Source organism: Dermochelys coriacea, chromosome 11 (assembly GCF_009764565.3).
Source record: "Dermochelys coriacea isolate rDerCor1 chromosome 11, rDerCor1.pri.v4, whole genome shotgun sequence".
Lineage (NCBI taxonomy): Eukaryota > Metazoa > Chordata > Testudines > Dermochelyidae > Dermochelys > Dermochelys coriacea.
In genome coordinates, this window is record NC_050078.2 from 37,341,744 (window position 1) to 37,355,476 (window position 13,733).

Genomic DNA, 13,733 nt, shown 5'->3' on the forward strand with positions numbered 1-13,733 from the left:
TAACAGGGTTTTTCTGCTCAGTTGAAGAGGGGGAGAGGAACTCATAGCATCCATTAGAAAAAAAATGATCAAATTAAAAATATTCTGCAGGGTAGATCAAGGTTTCCAGTTTGTGAGGTACAGTCCTCATGGGAGACAGATCGAGGGGTGGGGGTGAGGCGAATCTGTGCCCTTCTACTGAATTAAATTTGTTCAGTCATTTGCAATCAGTTACCCTTGGATACCATTAGCATCCTATAAACCACAGTGCTGATTTCCGGAGTGAATCTTCTTAAGTACAGTGGAAACCAATACAAAGGACTCCAATGTGCACCTGAGGAGAGCCAGTTGCAAATGGCTGAATGTGGAGTGACAGTAAGAAAAAAAGATTAGGAACCCCTGGCAATGGGGGAGCCTTCTACAGTCTGCCCTTGGTCTCCATTCAGGAAGAAAATATAAATGTATCAGCCTTGCAAACCAAACGAATGTTGAGAGAATGAGAAACCAACCTGTAATCAATCATTACTAAGAATCACAACCCTCTGGGGACAAAGTATGTTTTGTGCAGATCCTACCGTATTCTGGGCCTCTTCTGAGCAGAGGATGCGTATCTCACCATGGTCATCTGTAATGCACCCTCAGTACAATATCAAGAGGTTTTTCCTAGTAATTTCTGTTGATCTTCTTATTGCCTCCATAAAGCTACAGAGGTATTCCAAGTCAGGGATTACTGTCAAAGTCACTTCTGTGTTTATATTAAAACTTAGATTCTAGGTCCTCTGCCTCTTTGTTCAGTCAACAACAAAAATCAGGATGCTGCTTTTTGTTCATAGCTCTTAGAAATATATGAAACATATTTTTATAATAAATGAGTTACTATAAAATATATTATCTCTACCAAAACGTAGATTATGTGCTTTGCTTACGATTAAAAATAAATGACCTAATTCTGCTTTCTGTTACACTGGTTTAAATCCACTGATGGCAACAGAGTTATTCCTAATTTACAAGCTGCAACTGCAGAATCAGGCCTAAAGTGACAGTAACAAATAGGTTCCATAGAAAACAGAGAGAATACATTAGGGGGATAAACCACAAGGTGTTTGCAGTATCGCTCCACCCTAGCAATTACACTTAATGGGGCAGAATTGCTGGACTGCTGTTAGACTGAAGGAGTTCCACAATGCACTGTTTTTCAGCAGTTCTCCTTCTGCAGCAAGTGACAGTAATGGAGAAAAGCTGTGCTTGAGAGTTGTTCAGAGAAGTACTGCTTTATTTCATTTCATAAAAACAGGCATGTCCTCCTATTGAAAATATATACTACTATTCAAAATCAATTTTCTTAAACAATGGCTGTAAACTGTTCCCCCCCACACATTTACCAGAGCAAACCTAACAGCAATCTTCTTAAAACCAAGTAAAATGAAAGAAAAATACTCAGAGTAAATTATATAATGCTCATGTTGTTTTTCAAGAATCAATTATGCCTTTTAATTTAATGTAAATTTAATTTAAGACAAGAACTTACTTTGTTAGATCACTACTGTGGCTAGAAAAGGGCAAGTAAAAATAATGACAGGGCTGGTTTGAGCCATACTCCAGAACAATATTAAAAATGACAGTGCTATTACATCCAGAGGAGCTTCTATGCTTCTGAAAATAGCTAAAGGAAAAGGGAAAGCCACCAGGAATCCCCAGCTGTGCAGGCTGCAAAGGGTGGGGGAAACTTCTAAAGGCATGGAGGTAAGTGGATGAAAAGCTAGTGAAGAGTTGGGGGGATGTGTGTGTGTGTGTGTAAAGGGAGCAATGGTTAAGGAGTCGGGGGCAGGGATTCACAGAGAATAAAACGGTGAGTGTGTGGGGTACAGAATCACGTAGCAAGGGCGAGAGGGTTAAAGAGAATAAAATAGCATGGGTGTGTGGATGATACAGAACTAAATGCTGAGGAAGAGCATGATAATTAATTGGGAATGGGAGAGTGGGAAGAATTAAATTCTTTGTGCGCAGAGAGGTTAGATCATGAAATACTGTACTGGGGTAGATTATATGGGTGGGGAGAGGAGGCAGTATTGAGAGAATGAAATGTGCCAGCATGCAGTGATGGTGGAGTTTTTCTGGGGTGGGATGCAGACTATTGTAGGAGGGGGTGCAATGAGTCAGTGCCTACATAGATGTACCAGAAAATCTCAGAATAGAGAATCTTCTGACAGGGGGTAATACTGCAGCCACAAATCAGCTTTTCAGTCTGTGTAGTACCTTTATCCACCCTGGCTTCTTGTGTAAATCCTCAGTACACAGTCCAGTTACATGAAGGGTGCTCTGATGTCAGGATTTGGCCAACAGGATCTATGATTAGACAAATATTCTATTCAGGGTACACACGCACATTTATTAAGTATTTTTCAAGACATTCGTAATTGTGTTGAAATCTGTTCTGAATATTGGATATTTAAAACAGCTGGTGTCATATGGTGGGTGGCCATTGTCCCTCCCGAATGTGGGCAGCCCCTACCTGTTCCCTATGTCAGTTCCACTATCTCAACACAAGTCCTAAACTTCCCTTCTGAGCCCAATCCACCCACTTACACCACTAACCCACTTACACCATTCATTTACTGCTTACCTTCAGTAACCACAGTTTTGGTCGAGATAACCCTTACCTAATTCTTCTCAATGGCCCTGACTCTTTCCTACTCTCTTACTCAGTGCAGGAAACTCCACACTGAAAGTATTCTTTCCTCTTCCTTGATATCTTAAGGTTCTGTATGTGCTGAACACCAAAAGACTTAGGTGTAAGTCCTCCAAAAGGTTGGTCCCACCCTTTTTCTATTAGTGATGGTATTTTGTTTATTTCTTAACATAGGGAGTATGATTTTTTTCTAAATAATTTATAATACATTGAAAATAGTTTATAATAATTTGAAGAGTAAACATTTCTTTCTAGTTTCATAATTAGACTGCATCTGCTCCACTATATATTGTTTTAACTATTTACACTGTTTTTCGAGTAGAAACATTAAAATCATCTCAAAGAAAATGAGTATGGTATACTTTATCTGCCCCTCAGAATCCCCAACAGTAGATATCCAAGGTCACACGACTGCTACATAAAACCCTGCCCAGATACTAGAGTGGATCAGAAAATGGAAAAACAATTTCATGATATATTTTGAAGTTGTTTTAGTCTTGCAGCATTCAAAACAAATACATTTTGAGGAATTTGTGATTTTCCCCCAGCATTTTTCATTTTTTTCTATTGGATTTTTTCTTTCTTTTTCTTCCTCTTTTCTATTTTTCCATTAATTTAAAAACAATATTGATTTTTCAAAATGATGGGAAAAAATAAGGGAAATATGAAAAGGGGGAAAAAGGAAAAAAGGAAAGGAAAGGGGAAACAAAAACTCGAATATCTGAAAATATTTTTAAAAAAATAAGTGCTACAAACTTCAAAAACAAGAAATTTTTCATTAGCATTTTCAATTTAGAAAAAAGTCCAAAAACATTTTTTGTTAACTTTGTTAAAAACATTTTGATCTTTTTTCCAGATACACAAATGCAGCCTTGGGTGAATGTACTGCTGGCATTAAACCACCATTATACTGCTCACAGTGAATTTAATCGTGCATCCTATTATGTAGTATACATCTATGGTTCTTAGCTACCAGAACGGGAGACCAGTTCACATGAAAAGCATAAATGTGACTTCAATAGGAATCTATGTCCTTAGTGCAATTGTATAAAAGTATACGTGATAGTTTATGTATTCCCAAATAGAAGTTTTAGAGGTATTTAAGTAAGCTTTAGTACCTTACATGAGCTAACTTCACCATGGGTTGAATTCTCCCCTTGGATGTCATCACACTCTGATGCACCCCAGAATATCAAGTCCAAAACACACACACACACACACACACACACACACACACACACACCCAAAGAAGCAAGACATGCAGGTAGATTGTCAGTCAAAACATGTAATAACCATGAACTGGTTAGGTCAGCAAAAGTCTGAACAAAACATAATAGTGTGAATAGGAGGTATGTAGAAACAATCCCTGGGAGCTGCACCCCCCCACACACACACACAGTTTGTGCACACACTCAGCCTTTTTCCTCTCCTGTAAAGAAACAGGAACACAGAACCAGGAAACAAAACAGTAACAGGGATCATGGAGATGTCATACACACTAGCCATCACAAGTTCCTTCTCTTCTCCCAAAAAGTTCAGCAATACCTGGCTGGAGGCACCAGGTGATCCTGGGGCTATATGTTATACTTATACCTGATACAGCTCAAGGGGTAGATGCTGTTGCTGTGGCACAATTTCCCCAGTTGGCCACATGACATCCTTATATGCAGAAAGAGTGTTCTCTTCCTATCTGTTCCCCTTTCAGTAGGCAGTACATCTCGCTGGTAAACAACATGTTCTCCTTGTGGTAAATGTAGTCGCCACACTCTAGATCATGCCATGAGTATCAAAAATGCTTCCAGATGCTCATCTAACATACACAGCTTGTCCAGAGTCGAACTCATGGAGCCTTGCATGGATACACGTGTTGAAACATGCATACTTCCTAGTCACATCAGTCAGCCTCGAGGACAGCGAAGGGGATGAACCTTTTCCATCAGCATAGCCTATTTGGTCCTCATAGGTTGGCTGAAGAGCTGATAGAATGGGGTTTCTCCAGTACTTCTATGAAATGTACTCTAAATATCATATAAAGCATGACTTAGTGCAGTAGGGAAGGGTGTATCTTGACCTTCCTCCTATATATATGAGTTACACACTTGGGTATGGTATGCAGCAGATTTATAACATACAATACCAATACTTGTCTGTAAACCCTGAAACTCTCTTATTACAAAAGGTGTCCCATTATCTGAAACAGGCTCTCTAGTAGTCCAACTTAGTGAATGAAGTGTTTATGCAAGAAATAAGGTCCTTGTGAAATTATGAATGCAGAGAGGTAAAGTGAGTGGTCAACGGTGTGGAGCCATGCAGTGAAATCAAGGGGCCAGTAATATGCACTGCATTTCTCTGCCATGATCTGTCTATGACTACTGGCTTCAAAGTAGCCAGAAGAGCATTAGTTCTATGCATTGTGCATGCTCAGCATGCCTTCACATGATGCTCAATGTCTGAATGCAGCCCTTCATCTTTGTAACTCCCAAACATCCTTCATGAGCCACATCAAGGACTGCTTATCACAACACTGCTGGGATAATCACCTGGACTCCTCTACATGTCAGACATGTCAAGTAGCACATAGAATCATAGAATCATAGAATATCAGGGTTGGAAGGGACCCCAGAAGGTCATCTAGTCCAACCCCCTGCTCAAAGCAGGACCAAGTCCCAGTTAAATCATCCTAGCCAGGGCTTTGTCAAGCCTGACCTTAAAAACCTCTAAGGAAGGAGATTCTACCACCTCCCTAGGTAACGCATTCCAGTGTTTCACCACCCTCTTAGTGAAAAAGTTTTTCCTAATATCCAATCTAAACCTCCCCCATTGCAACTTGAGACCATTACTCCTCGTTCTGTCATCTGCTACCATTGAGAACAGTCTAGAGCCATCCTCTTTGAAACCCCCTTTCAGGTAGTTGAAAGCAGCTATCAAATCCCCCCTCATTCTTCTCTTCTGCAGACTAAACAATCCCAGCTCCCTCAGCCTCTCCTCATAAGTCATGTGCTCTAGACCCCTAATCATTTTTGTTGCCCTTCGCTGTACTCTTTCCAATTTATCCACATCCTTCTTGTAGTGTGGGGCCCAAAACTGGACACAGTACTCCAGATGAGGCCTCACCAGTGTCGAATAGAGGGGAACGATCACGTCCCTCGATCTGCTCGCTATGCCCCTACTTATACATCCCAAAATGCCATTGGCCTTCTTGGCAACAAGGGCACACTGCTGACTCATATCCAGCTTCTCGTCCACTGTCACCCCTAGGTCCTTTTCCGCAGAACTGCTGCCGAGCCATTCGGTCCCTAGTCTGTAGCGGTGCATTGGATTCTTCCATCCTAAGTGCAGGACCCTGCACTTATCCTTATTGAACCTCATTAGATTTCTTTTGGCCCAATCTTCCAATTTGTCTAGGTCCTTCTGTATCCTATCCCTCCCCTCCAGCGTATCTACCACTCCTCCCAGTTTAGTATCATCCGCAAATTTGCTGAGAGTGCAATCCACACCATCCTCCAGATCATTTATGAAGATATTGAACAAAACGGGCCCCAGGACCGACCCCTGGGGCACTCCACTTGACACCGGCTGCCAACTAGACATGGAGCCATTGATCATTACCCGTTGAGCCCGACAATCTAGCCAGCTTTCTACCCACCTTATAGTGCATTCATCCAGCCCATACTTCCTTAACTTGCTGACAAGAATGCTGTGGGAGACCGTGTCAAAAGCTTTGCTAAAGTCAAGAAACAATACATCCACTGCTTTCCCTTCATCCACAGAACCAGTAATCTCATCATAAAAGGCGATTAGATTAGTCAGGCATGACCTTCCCTTGGTGAATCCATGCTGACTGTTCCTGATCACTTTCCTCTCCTCTAAGTGCTTCAGGATTGATTCTTTGAGGACCTGCTCCATGATTTTTCCAGGGACTGAGGTGAGGCTGACCGGCCTGTAGTTCCCAGGATCCTCCTTCTTCCCTTTTTTAAAGATGGGCACTACATTAGCCTTTTTCCAGTCATCCGGGACTTCCCCCGTTCGCCACGAGTTTTCAAAGATAATGGCCAAGGGCTCTGCAATCACAGCCGCCAATTCCCTCAGCACTCTCGGATGCAATTCGTCCGGCCCCATGGACTTGTGCACGTCCAGCTTTTCTAAATAGTCCCTAACCACCTCTATCTCTACAGAGGGCTGGCCATCTCTTCCCCATTTTGTGATGCCCAGCACAGCAGTCTGGGAGCTGACCTTGTTAGTGAAAACAGAGGCAAAAAAAGCATTGAGTACATTAGCTTTTTCCACATCCTCTGTCACTAGCTTGCCTCCCTCATTCAGTAAGGGGCCCACACTTTCCTTGGCTTTCTTCTTGTTGCCAACATACCTGAAGAAACCCTTCTTGTTACTCTTGACATCTCTTGCTAGCTGCAGCTCCAGGTGCGATTTGGCCCTCCTGATATCTTTCCTACATGCCCGAGCAATATTTTTATACTCTTCCCTGGTCATATGTCCAACCTTCCACTTCTTGTAAGCTTCTTTTTTATGTTTAAGATCCGCTAAGATTTCACCATTAAGCCAAGCTGGTCGCCTGCCATATTTACTATTCTTTCGACTCATCGGGATGGTTTGTCCCTGTAACCTCAACAGGGATTCCTTGAAATACAGCCAGCTCTCCTGGACTCCCTTCCCTTTCATGTTAGTCCCCCAGGGGATCCTGGCCATCTGTTCCCTGAGGGAGTCAAAGTCTGCTTTCCTGAAGTCCAGGGTCCGTATCCTGCTGCTTACCTTTCTTCCCTGCGTCAGGATCCTGAACTCAACCAACTCATGGTCACTGCCTCCCAGATTCCCATCCACTTTTGCTTCCCCCACTAATTCTACCCGGTTTGTGAGCAGCAGGTCAAGAAAAGCGCTCCCCCTAGTTGGCTCCCCTAGCACTTGCACCAGGAAATTGTCCCCTACGCTTTCCAAAAACTTCCTGGATTGTCTATGCACCGCTGTATTGCTCTCCCAGCAGATATCAGGAAAATTAAAGTCACCCATGAGAATCAGGGCATGCGATCTAGTAGCTTCCGTGAGTTGCCGGAAGAAAGCCTCATCCACCTCATCCCCCTGGTCCGGTGGTCTATAGCAGACTCCCACCATGACATCACTCTTGTTGCACACACTTCTAAACTTAATCCAGAGACACTCAGGTTTTTCCACAGTTTCGTACCGGAGCTCTGAGCAGTCATACTGCTCCCTTACATATAGTGCTACTCCCCCACCTTTTCTGCCCTGCCTGTCCTTCCTGAACAGTTTATAACCATCCATGACTGTACTCCAGTCATGTGAGTTATCCCACCAAGTCTCTGTTATTCCAATCACGTCATAATTCCTTGACATCACCAGGACCTCCAGTTCTCCCTGCTTGTTTCCAAGGCTTTGTGCATTTGTATATAAGCACTTGAGATAACCTGTTGATCGCCCCTCATTCCCAGTATGAGGCAGGAGCCCTCCCCTCACAGACATTCCTGCCTGTGCTTCCTCCCGGTATCCCGCTTTCCCACTTACCTCAGGGCTTTGGTCTCCTTCCCCCGGTGAACCTAGTTTAAAGCCCTCCTCACTAGGTTAGCCAGCCTGCTGGCAAAGATGTTCTTCCCTCTCTTCGTAAGATGGAGCCCGTCTCTGCCCAGCACTCCTCCTTCATGGAACACCATCCCATGGTCAAAGAATCCAAAGCCTTCACTCAATATCTTCACTCAAATAATAAAACTTGGTCTATAGTCTATACATTCTAAGAACTGGGCCTATCCAACCCACTTGTACAGCACATATCACCTTGCACAGTTTAGCATCCTGAAGAGTGGGGTCAAGCTAGGACAATGAATTAACAAACTGTTATGGTCAGTGGGTAATGGTAGTGAAGCAGCAGCTTGTAGCTGTTCAGGCATTGGTTTCACACCAGTGGCCAACAGTTAGTGCCTTAGAAACTCTACAGGATTTTTTGTAAAACTGCGCTTGGCCACATTCAAGTTCTGCTTGGATCTTGTCCACAAGTGCAGACGGTACATGACATGTAGGAGGTGCAAAGGGCTTCACGTTTGAATTCAACTGCAGAATATGCATATCCTGTGATTAGAACACCATCACTATTAAATAAATCATGGCATCTCTAAACAATACTTCGGGTATCCCCTTCTATTCTAGCCAACATAATCACACCTCAGGTGTCCTGTGCCAGTTCATGTGTAACACCAATCTGTAAGCATAGATCAGAGGACAATAGTGCAACAGCATTCACAGCTGCACCTTTAACAATAAGAAAAGGAGTACTTGTGGCACCTTAGAGACTAACAAATTTATTAGAGCATAAGCTTTCGTGAGCTACAGCTCACTTCATCGGATGCATTTGGTGGAAAAAACAGAGGAGAGATTTATATACACACACACAGAGAACATGAAACAATGGGTTTATCATACACACTGTAAGGAGAAAGAAAAGGAGTACCCGTGGCACCTTAGAGACTAACAAATTTATTAGAGCATAAGCTTTCGTGAGCTACAGCTCACTTCATCGGATGCATTATTATTATTATTAAGCTTATGCTCTAATAAATTTGTTAGTCTCTAAGGTGCCACGGGTACTCCTTTTCTTTTTGCGAATACAGACTAACACGGCTGCTACTCTGAAAACTGTAAGGAGAGTGATCACTTAAGATAAGCCATCACCAACAGCGGGGGGGGGGGGGGGGGGGGGGAGGAGGAAAACCTTTCATGGTGACAAGCAGATAGGCTAATTCCAGCAGTTAACAAGAATATCAGAGGAACAGTGGGGGGTGGGGTGGGAGGGAGAAATACCATGGGGAAATAGTTTTACTTTGTGTAATGACTCATCCATTCCCAGTCTCTATTCAAGCCTAAGGTAATTGTATCCAGTTTGCAAATTAATTCCAATTCAGCAGTCTCTCCTTGGAGTCTGTTTTTGAAGCTTTTTTGTTGAAGTATAGCCACTCTTAGGTCTGTGATCGAGTGACCAGAGAGATTGAAGTGTTCTCCAACTGGTTTTTGAATGTTATAATTCTTGACGTCTGATTTGTGTCCATTCATTCTTTTACGTAGAGACTGTCCAGTTTGGCCAATGTACATGGCAGAGGGGCATTGCTGGCACATGATGGCATATATCACATTGGTAGATGCGCAGGTGAACGAGCCTCTGATAGTGTGGCTGATGTGATTAGGCCCTATGATGGTATCCCCTGAATAGATATGTGGACAGAGTTGGCAACGGGCTTTGTTGCAAGGATAGGTTCCTGGGTTAGTGGTTCTGTTGTGTGGTGTGTGGTTGCTGGTGAGTATTTGCTTCAGATTGGGGGGCTGTCTGTAAGCAAGGACTGGTCTGTCTCCCAAGATCTGAGAGAGCAATGGCTCGTCCTTCAGGATAGGTTGTAGATCCTTGATGATGCGTTGGAGAGCTTTTAGTTGGGGGCTGAAGGTGATGGCTAGTGGCGTTCTGTTGTTTTCTTTGTTGGGCCTGTCCTGTAGTAGGTGACTTCTCGGTACTCTTCTGGCTCTGTCAATCTGTTTCTTCACTTCAGCAGGTGGGTATTGTAGTTGTAGAGATCTTGTAGGTGTTTGTCTCTGTCTGAGGGGTTGGAGCAAATGCGGTTATATTGTAGCGCTTGGCTGTAGACAATGGATCGAGTGGTATGATCTGGATGAAAGCTAGAGGCATGTAGGTAGGAATAGCGGTCAGTAGGTTTCCGATATAGGGTGGTGTTTATGTAACCATTGCTTATTAGCACCGTAGTGTCCAGGAAGTGGATCTCTTGTGTGGACTGGTCCAGGTTGAGGTTGATGGTGGGATGGAAATTGTTGAAATCATGGTGGAATTCCTCAAGAGCTTCTTTTCCATGGGTCCAGATGATGAAGATGTCATCAATGTAGCGCAAGTAGAGTAGGGGCATTAGGGGACGAGAGCTGAGGAAGCGTTGTTCTAAGTCAGCCATAAAGATGTTGGCATACTGTGGGGCCATGCGGGTACCCATCGCAGTGCCGCTGATTTGAAGGTATACATTGTCACCAAATGTGAAATAGTTATGGGTCAGGACAAAGTCACAAAGTTCTGCCACCAGGTTAGCCGTGACAGTATCGGGGATACTGTTCCGGACGGCTTGTAGTCCATCTTTGTGTGGAATGTTGGTGTAGAGGGCTTCTACATCCATAGTGGCTAGGATGGTGTTTTTAGGAAGATCACCAATGGACTGTAGTTTCCTCAGGAAATCGGTGGTGTCTCGAAGATAGCTGGGAGTGCTGGTAACGAAGGGCCTGAGGAGGGAGTCTACATAGCCAGACAATCCTGCTGTCAGGGTGCCAATGCCTGAGATGATGGGGCGTCCAGGATTTCCAGGTTTATGGATCTTGGGTAGCAGATAGAATACCCCAGGTCGGGGCTCCAGGGGTGTGTCTGCGGATTTGTTCTTGTGCTTTTTCAGGGAGTTTCTTGAGCAAATGCTGTAGTTTCTTTTGGTAACTCTCAGTGGGATCAGAGGGTAATGGCTTGTAGAAAGTGGTGTTGGAGAGCTGCCTAGTAGCCTCTTGTTCATACTCCGACCTATTCATGATGACGACAGCACCTCCTTTGTCAGCCTTTTTGATTATGATGTCAGAGTTGTTTCTGAGGCTGTGGATGGCACTGTGTTCTGCATGGCTGAGGTTATGGGGTAAGCGATGCTGCTTTTCCACAATTTCAGCTCGTGCACGTCGGCGGAAGCAGTCTATGTAGAAATCCAGGCTGCTGTTTCGACCTTCAGGAGGAGTCCACCCAGAATCCTTCTTTTTGTAGTGTTGGCAGGAAGGTCTCTGTGGGTTAATATGTTGGTCAGAGGTGTGTTGGAAATATTCCTTGAGTCTGAGACGTCGAAAATAGGATTCTAGGTCACCACAGAACTGTATCATGTTCGTGGGGGTGGAGGGGCAAAAGGAGAGGCCCCGAGATAGGACAGATTCTTCCGCTGGGCTAAGAGTATAGTTGGATAGATTAACAATATTGCTGGGTGGGTTACGGGAACCATTGTTGTGGCCCCTTGTGGCATATAGTAGTTTAGATAGCTTAGTGTCCTTTTTCTTTTGTAGAGAATCAAAGTGTGTTTTGTAAATGGCTTGAATAGAGACTGGGAATGGATGAGTCATTACACAAAGTAAAACTATTTCCCCATGGTATTTCTCCCTCCCACCCCACCCCCCACTGTTCCTCTGATATTCTTGTTAACTGCTGGAATTAGCCTACCTGCTTGTCACCATGAAAGGTTTTCCTCCTTCCCCCCCTGCTGTTGGTGATGGCTTATCTTAAGTGATCACTCTCCTTACAGTGTGTATGATAAACCCATTGTTTCATGTTCTCTGTGTGTGTGTATACAAATCTCTCCTCTGTTTTTTCCACCAAATGCATCCGATGAAGTGAGCTGTAGCTCACGAAAGCTTATGCTCTAATAAATTTGTTAGTCTCTAAGGTGCCACAAGTACTCCTTTTCTTTTTGCGAATACAGACTAACACGGCTGCTACTCTGAAACCTTTAACAATGTACAACTTTGCAGCCAAGGCTGCGCCTTTGTAGAGAACAGAGCATTGCTATTCTTAGCACTCAACAATAGCCAGTGAGAATATGAGTACTCAAGCAGGGAATCACCTGTAGCTCCAAGTGTAGACATAACCTTGAATGAAGGTGCTAATGTGTCAAATGTTTCATGGTCCAGCCAAAGTCTCTTTAGCTTTTCTAACCATTTTATAATCTAACAATAACCTGTACTGACAATTTCCATTGTATAAAAGGAAAAGAAAAGCCTGTAAGGTCTCTCTGGAATATTCTTAGAAGCACTAAATTAGATTATGATAGAGCTGTCAAGTGATTAAAAAAAAGAATCGCGATTAACTGCGTGATTAAAAAAATTAATCACGATTAATCGTACTGTTAAACAATAATAAATACCATTTCTTTAAATATTTTTGGATGTTTTCTACATTTTTAAATATATTGTTTTCATTTACAACACAGAATACAAAGTGTACAGTGCTCACTTTACATTTATTTTTGATTACAAGTATTTGCACTGTAAAAAAACAAAAGAAATCATATTTTTCAATTCACCTAATACAAGTACTGTAGTGCAATCTCTTTATCGTGAAAGTTGAACTTACAAATCTAGAATTATGTACAAAAATAACTGCATTCAAAAATAAAACAACGTAAAATTTTAGAGTCTGCAAGTCCACGCAGTCCTACTTCTTTTTCAGCCAATCGCTCAGACAAACAAGTTTGCTTACATTTGCAGGAGATAATGCTGCCTGCTTCTTGTTTAAAATGTCACCTAAAAGTGAGAACAACCATTCTCATGGCACTCTTATGGCCAGCGTCACAAGATATTTGTGTGTAACATACACGAAAGAGTCGTATGTCCCTTCATGCTTCAACCACCATTCAAGGGGGCATGCGTCCATGCTGATGACAGGTTCTGCTCAGTAACAATCCAAAGCAGTGCGGACCGACGCATGTTCATTTTCATTATCTGAGTCAGATGCCACCAGCAAAAGGTTGATTTTCTTTTTTGGTGGTTCGGGTTCTGTAGTTTCTACCTCAGAGTGTTGCTCTTTTAAGACTTCTGAAAGCATTCTCCACACCTCCTTCCTCTTGGATTTTGGCAGGCACTTCAGACTATTAAATCTTGGGGCGAGTGCTGTAGCTATCTTTAGAAATATCACATTGGAACCTTCTTTGTGTTTTGTGAAATCTGCAGTGAAAGTATTCTTAAAATGAACACCCTGTGCAGTTCATTATCCGAGACTGCTATAACTTGAAATATATGGCAGAATGCAGGTAAAACAGAGCAGGGGACATACACTTCTCCCTCAAGGAGTTCAGTCACAAATTTAATTAACACATTTTTTTTTAATGAGCATCATCAGCATGGAAGCGTGTCCTCTGGAATGGTGGCTGAAGCCCAAAGGGGCATATAAATGTTTAGCATACCTGGCACTTAAATATCATTCTATGCTGGCTACAAAAGTACCATGCAAATGCCTGTTCTCACTTTCTGGTGACATTGTAAA

At 42.9% G+C, this 13,733-nt stretch overlaps 1 protein-coding gene across 7 annotated transcripts in view; it reads right to left on the minus strand.

The window, feature by feature from the left end:
* LOC119863438 (sodium channel protein type 1 subunit alpha) overlaps positions 1–13,733 on the minus strand; it is a 188,885-nt gene that overhangs the window by 133,422 nt on the left and 41,730 nt on the right. Inside the window, exon 4 of one of the 7 annotated variants that reach the window (XM_038421911.2) lies at positions 2,236–2,325. The exons of the other annotated variants lie outside the window; for them this stretch is intronic. The gene's annotated coding sequence lies outside the window, so the exon portion shown is untranslated. The remainder of the gene's footprint in view (positions 1–2,235; positions 2,326–13,733) is intronic. 7 annotated transcript variants of the gene reach the window in all.